Genomic DNA, 7933 nt, shown 5'->3' with positions numbered 1-7933 from the left:
AACTGGAGCACTCAGATGAAATCCATGCAGACACGGGGAGAATGTACAAACTCCTTACAGAGAGTGCAGTTAACCATCCCACCCCCTATACTTTTGGAACAGAAATTTCCAACCCACTTTACCAAAATAAATGTTTGAATGACAAATGTGTTGAGATGTCACAGCAGGAGGAAAAAACTGTTGTGGAAATGTCTAAAAAACCTTTGATATTTACAGCATAACAGTATTTTTTTTAAAGATCAGGCAAGTTCAGAGCATTGTAAACAATTTTACTGAGAATGCTAGCACAGTAACATTTTATCTGGGAGTGAACCATTGGTCAGTTGTCAGGCATCCCGCCATGAACTATGGAAGTGGGAATTGATGAAAAACAAATCACAATTATCGCCAGAGTCAAAGGCAGTAATGAGGAACCATACAGGAGGGAGACGTATCAGCTTATTGAGTGGTGTCACAACAAAAACCTTGCACTTAATGTTAACAAAACCAAAGAGCTGATTGTAGATTTCAGACAGAAATTAGGAAAATGTGAACACATCCTTATCGAGGGCTCAGCAGTGGAGAGGGACAAAAATCTCAAATTCCAGAGTGGCAACATCTCTGAGAGTCCGTCCTGGGACGTCCATGTCGATGCAATCACGATAAAGGCGCACCAGCTGCTTTACTGCGTGATGAAGTTGAGGAGATTTAATATGTCGCCAAAGACTCTTGACTTTTCTACAGGTGCGCCGTGGAGAGCATTCTGGTTGGTCCATCATTGTCTCGAATGAGGTGCCAATGTATACCAGACAGGTAAAAAACTCCAGGGAGTTGTTAACTTGGCCAGCAACATCATGGACACCAGTCTTCACTCCATCAAGAGGCAGTGTCTTAAGAAAGCAGCCTCAATCCTCAAGAACCCGGTGGGAGTCACGTGATGGAGTAGTGGCCGGACGGTGAACTCCAGCCCTCTCCAGAAAAGTCGGGAAAAACAGGAGAAAATACAAAGGCACAGAAATACAAGTTAAAGAAAAGTGAGTATAAAGGTGGAAAGAAGATGGAGACAAAAGGAGAAAAATCAAAATCAACGGAAAGAAGAGAGGAAGAGAAGACAACGGAGGAAAAAGGTGAAGGCCTTACCTGTCCGAAGAGGCCCGCTGTGGAGAGAAGACCCCACTACCTCAGGTCGGTAGAAAGAGAACTACAACAATGGCTCACAGAGCCGAGTAAAAGTGCGCAACCGCGCATGCGCGAGGAGTCGCGCATGCGCGATGCGCATACAAAAAAACACACCGACGGGAGGGGGGACCAGCTGGGGAGTCGATCTCCACAGCCGGCAACGACAGCTGCAGAACACCTGCAGCAAGAAGAGACCACAGAAGACAATGGAAACAAGAAAGAAGAGGAGGAAAGGGCAGCAAAGAAACAACAGATGGCCAACCCAGAGGAAGAAGAAGAGGAAGAGGAAGAGTACAGGGAAATAGAAGAAGAAAAGATAGGCAAGGTAAAGGAGGTACTTGCTCTTGTTAGAGGATACATGGAGTCATTTAAAGAATGGCAAACACAGGAATTCAATGATTTAAGAAGAAGAATAAACAACACAGAAAAGAAAATAAATAAAATGGATATGACCTTAACAGAAATGGGGAAAAAAATGGACAAGATGGAAGAACGGGCAATAGCAGCAGAAATGGAGGTAGAAGACTTAAAAAAGAAATTGGAGGAATCTAATAAAAAAACTAAAGAGACACAAGAATTACTAGCCCAAAAAATAGATATAATGGAAAATTATAACAGAAGAAATAACATAAAGATAGTGGGCCTTAAGGAAGATGAAGAAGGCAAGAATATGAGGGAGTTTATAAAAGAATGGATCCCTAAGGCCCTAGGATGTCCAGAACTACAGCAAGAAATGGAAATAGAAAGGGCACATAGAGCATTGGCCCCTAAACCACAACCACAACAAAAACCAAGATCTATTGTAGTAAAATTCCTAAGATATACTACAAGAGAAAAGGTACTGGAGAAGACAATGGAAAAAGTAAGAGAGGGCAACAAACCACTGGAGTATAAAGGGCAAAAAATCTTCATTTATCCAGATATAAGCTTTGAACTCCTAAAGAAGAGAAAAGAGTTCAATGCAGCAAAAGCGATTTTATGGAAGAAAGGATATAAATTTACACTGAAGCATCCTGCGGTATTGAAAATATTTATTCCAGGACAACAAAACAGACTATTCTCGGATCCAGAAGAAGCACGAAAATTTGCAGAACAATTACAAAAATAGACTGAGGGATGAAGACGGGTAATGAGAGCAAAAATTATCACGATTGATATGTATGTGGGTAAAGACAAAAATAGACTGAGGGATGAAGACGGGTAAGGAGGGTAAAAATGACCACGATTGATATGTATGCGGGTAAAGAGGTATAAGAGTGAATAGAGACAATGGGCATATGTGAAAGTATCTGTAATTAGAGGAAAACATAGAAAGTATAGACAAGAATTAATAAGGGAAGGTAATGGAATAGAGAGAATAAGGAGGGAACTAAAAGAGTGACCTTTGTGACATATAAAAAACGAAATCTTTTCTGGGGGGGGCTGGGTGGGGGGAAAAGAGCGGTCACTGCAAAATCAGTTGACGCTTGCGAGTGGATTCGCAAATCCAAATGGAGAGGGGAGATGTGGTTGTCCGACAAGGGATAAAGGGCAACTCAGGAGGGGAAGGGGAGATTGGGGATAAAGAAGATAGAAATAGGAGAATAAGGAAAATGTTGGATGTTGTAGGAATGTTGTCTGGTAAAGAGTTGAAAATAAGAAAACAGAAATGGAAAAGGAGGAAAGGTAATGATGGAAAAACGGAAAGAGAAGATAAACAAAATATAAAATGGCTACGCTGAACTATATGACTCTAAATATTAATGGAATACATAACCAAATTAAAAGGAAGAAACTACTAAATTTACTGAAAAAGGAAAAAATAGATATAGCATTTGTCCAAGAAACACATTTAACTGAATTGGAGCACAAGAAATTAAAGAGAGATTGGGTAGGACATGTAACAGCAGCATCGTATAATTCAAAAGCAAGAGGAGTGGCTATATTAATTAGCAAAAATGTGCCATTTAAAATAGAAGAGGAAATAATAGATCCAGCAGGGAGATATGTTATGATAAAATGTCAGATATATTCAGAGCTTTGGAATCTACTTAATATATATTCACCTAACGAAGAAGATCAAAAGTTTATGCAAGATATCTTTTTGAAGGTAGCTAATACGCAAGGGAACATACTAATAGGAGGGGATTTCAATCTGAATCTGGATCCAAATATGGATAAAACGGGGAAAAAAATTAACAGGAAGAACAAAGTAACCAAATTTATAATTAAATCAATGCAAGAAATGAAACTTGTGGACATATGGAGGAAACAAAACCCAAAAGAAAAGGAATACTCATACTACTCGACTAGACATAAAACATACTCAAGGATAGACCTATTCCTGTTATCAGCCCACATACAAGGGAGAGTTAGGAAAACGGAATATAAAGCTAGACTATTATCGGACCACTCACCCCTGTTATTGGCAATAGAGCTAGAAGACATCCCTCCAAGAATGTATAGATGGAGATTAAACCCCATGCTACTTAAAAGACAGGATTTTAGAGAATTTATTGAAAAACAATTAAAAATGTACTTTGAAGTAAATACGGAATCAGTGGAAGATAAGTTTATACTATGGGACGCAATGAAAGCATTCATTAGAGGGCAAATAATAAGTTATGCAACCAAGATGAAGAAGGACTATAATCAGGAAACAGAGCAGTTGGAAAGGGAAATAATAAACATAGAAAAAAAATTAGCAATAAAGGAAGATACAACCAAAAGAAGAGAATTGGCGGATAAAAAAATAAAATATGAAACATTACAAACATATAAGGTGGAGAAGAATATAATGAAGACAAAACAGAAATATTATGAACTAGGGGAAAAAACACACAAAATCCTAGCATGGCAGCTTAAGACAGAGCAAACTAAGAAAATGGTATTGGCAACAAGGAAAAAAGACAAACAAATTACATATAATCCAAAAGAAATTAAGGAAAACTTCAGAGAATTCTATGAACAATTATACCGAACCGAAAACGAAGGGAAAGAAGGGAAAATAGATGAATTTTTGACTAAAATTGAACTACCAAAACTACAAATAGAGGAACAAAATAAATTAACAGAACCATTTGGAACAGTAGAAATACAAGAGATAATAAAAAATTTACCAAATAATAAGACACCAGGAGAGGATGGACTCCCAATAGAATTCTACAAAACATTTAAAGACCTAATAATACCGCCCCTCCTGGATGTAATCAACCAGATTGATGAGACACAAAACTTACCAGATTCATGTAAAACAGCAATAATTACAGTGATACTAAAACAAGGGAAAGATCCACTCTCACCAGCGTCATATAGACCAATATCTCTGCTAAACACAGATTATAAGATAATAGCTAAACTATTAGCGAACAGATTAGCAGAACAGGTACCGAAAATGGTAAATTTAGACCAAACTGGATTTATCAAAAAAAGACGCACAACAGACAATATTTGTAAATTTATTAACTTAATTCATGCAGTAGAAGGAAATAAAGCACCGGCAGTAGCAGTTGCTTTAGACGCAGAGAAGGCCTTCGACAGAGTAGAATGGAATTACTTGTTCAAAGTATTGCAAAAATTCAGTTTACCGGAGAAGTATATTAATTGGATTAAAGCATTATATAAGGGACCGTTAGCGAAAGTGACAGTAAATGGACATGTATCAAAGCAATTTAACTTAAGCAGGTCAACGCGGCAGGGATGCCCACTATCACCATTATTGTTTGCGCTAGCTATAGAACCACTAGCAGAATCGATAAGAAGAGATAATAATATAAAAGGAATAAAAATAAAAGACAGGGAATATAAAATCAGTCTGTTTGCGGATGATGTGATAGTGTACTTAACAGAACCAGAACTATCAATAAAAGAACTATATAAGAAATTGAAGGAATATGGAGAAGTGTCGGGATACAAGATAAACGTAAATAAAAGTGAAGCAATGCCTATGAATAACGCGGATTTCTCAAAATTTAAGGAGGAATCCCCATTCAGATGGCAAACGCAGGCAATAAGATACCTAGGTGTGCAAATAAACAAAAATCTAGGCCAATTATATAAACTCAATTACAATCCACTAATGAAAAAATTACAGGACGATTTAGAGCATTGGAAAGAGCTACCACTAACACTGATAGGAAGGATAAACTGTATTAAAATGAACATTTTTCCAAGGATACTATACTTATTTCAGGCATTGCCAATACAACTGACAGAAAAATTCTTCAAAGAGTTAAAGAAAATAATAAGGAGATTTTTATGGAGAGGGGGGAAACCGAGGATAGCACTAGACAAATTAACAGAATGGTATAATCAAGGAGGCTTACAATTGCCAAACTTCAAAAATTATTATAGAGCCGCACAATTAAGGTACCTATCAGATTTTTATCAAACAAGGGAAAAACCAGACTGGACGAGACTAGAATTAGATAAAATAGGGGAAAAGATACCTGAACACATATTATATAAATGGGACGAAAAATTGGTACAACATAGAACTTCTCCAGTATTACACCATCTCCTCAATATATGGAAGAAGATTCATGTAGAAAGAAATAAAATAAATTACCAAATACCAAAACTAATATTGACGCAAAATAAGCTACTCCCTTTTACAATAGACAACCTTGCCTTTAGAAAATGGGAAAAAAAAGGGATTAAAAGAATAGAAAATTGTTTTTCAGGAAGTAGATTCTTATCCTTTGAACAAATGAGAGATAAGTACAATATAACGGGAGATACAGCGCTGGCATATTACCAACTGAGATCCTACTTGAAAGATAAATTAGGAAGCAACTTGAGTTTACCAGAGGGAAGTAACCTTGAATATGTGATTACAGATACAATGTTAATCAAAAGATTTATAAAAAATATGTATATTAAACTGCAAGAAAAGGAAAATGAGGAAACAAATGGTAAAACTAAACAAAAATGGGAACAAGATTTAAATATAAAGATAAAAAAGGAAACATGGGAGAAGTTATGCTCTGGAACGATGAGAAATACAATAAATACGAGGCTGCGTATGATACAATATAATTGGTTACACAGACTATACATTACACCGCAAAAGTTAAATAAATGGGACCCAACAGTATCTGATAGATGTTTTCGATGTAAAAAAGAAAGGGGAACAACAATTCATGCAATCTGGACATGTGAGAGAGTAGAAAAATTTTGGGATGATCTCAATCAGATATTAAATAAAATAACAGAAAACAATATACCAAAGAATCCAGAGATCTTTCTCCTAAGTAACATAAAAAATAAAGAATTTGGAATTGACTTGGAGGATGCACAAAAAAGATTTGTTAAGATAGCCCTAGCTGTAGCAAAAAAATGTATTATGTCAACCTGGAAATTGGAAGATAATTTGAAAATACAACAATGGTATATAGAAATGAATAAATGTATTCCATTAGAAAAAATAACATATAGTTTAAGAAACAATATTGAAATATTCGAACAAGTATGGGAGCCTTACATTAAATACAATAGCGAAAACCTACCGGGAACAAACATTACCTAAGTTGATGGAAGGAGAAGAGAAGAAAAGAATGGACTCAGTAGAATTTCTGGTGTATTTTTGTTGAATGACAACATTGTCTAACTGAATTAATGCAACCTAGATTGTATAACTAAAATGGATGAGAGGGGGGGGGGATGGGGGGGTGGCTTGGGAGGAGGGAGGGGGGAGGGAGAAAAAGTCACTGTAAATGTGTGGAAAAGAAAAAGTGTATATCATGGCTATTGTGATTTATGGTGTGAAAAATAAAAAATTTAAAAAAAAAAAAAAAAAAAAAAAAAAAAAAAAAAATCCTCAAGAACCCCACCACCAAGGCCATACTGCTACCCTTAGGAAAAAGTTATAGGAGCCTTAACCAAGCACCCAGTAGCACAAGGACAGCTTCTTCCCCTCTGCCATCAGATTTCAGAATGGACAATGAACCACATTTACTTTCTCCTACCTTCTTGCTCTATTTATTAATTTTTCAATTGCAATTTATATCAATATTTGCATTTTAATGCTGCCAAACAAAAAATTTTGTGACGTTCATGACAATAAATTCTGATTCTGAAATTTATATTTCTCAGACACTTTAAAAACCATCTGCGAAGTAACATGGGATTTTATCACATTCTGGAAAATCTTTTCCAGAAAGTTATTGGGTATTAACAACAATCCAAATAAAGAAACTCAATGTTTGGAGATCAGTTGAATTGCTTGCTGGATTCACTAAGACTGAACATTGATATAAGGACATTGACTTCAACTCCACAGATTTAAATGGATGTATGTAGATTAACATGATAGCATTCTGTTTTACCTTAGTGCAATCCAATTTTCTCTCTCTGCTGGTTTGCAAATTGTGGGCACTTTGGTTCCTGCTGATTCAGTTGCAATAACCTACTCATAGGCTTTTGCTAGCCTGGATCAGGTGGTACAAAACACATTCAAGAAGTTCAGTGCTATGGAGGAAGTAACAAACCACTTGAATTGGGACTTCATCCAATTCCAGTCTTTGGCTGCATTGGGCACCATCTGTAAAATGTGCTGCAGTTATGCATCCACGTTACTCCAATAACATCTCCTAATTCTATGGTCGCAACCATTAAGGATGTGGTGACACTACACATGGGGTTCCCTTCAATTTGCACACTATCTTGGAAGCATATTTTTCCTTTCTTCTCACAAGGTCCAAATCCTGGACTTCCCTCTCCAAATGCAATGTGCTGGTGCTTTCCCTGGAGAGATTGCAATGATTCCAGAAGGTAGCTCTTTACCAGCTTCTAAAGG

Source organism: Narcine bancroftii, chromosome 2 (genome assembly GCF_036971445.1).
Source record: "Narcine bancroftii isolate sNarBan1 chromosome 2, sNarBan1.hap1, whole genome shotgun sequence".
Lineage (NCBI taxonomy): Eukaryota > Metazoa > Chordata > Chondrichthyes > Torpediniformes > Narcinidae > Narcine > Narcine bancroftii.
The sequence above is the reverse complement of the archived record's forward strand: the minus strand, read 5'-3'. Positions refer to the sequence as shown.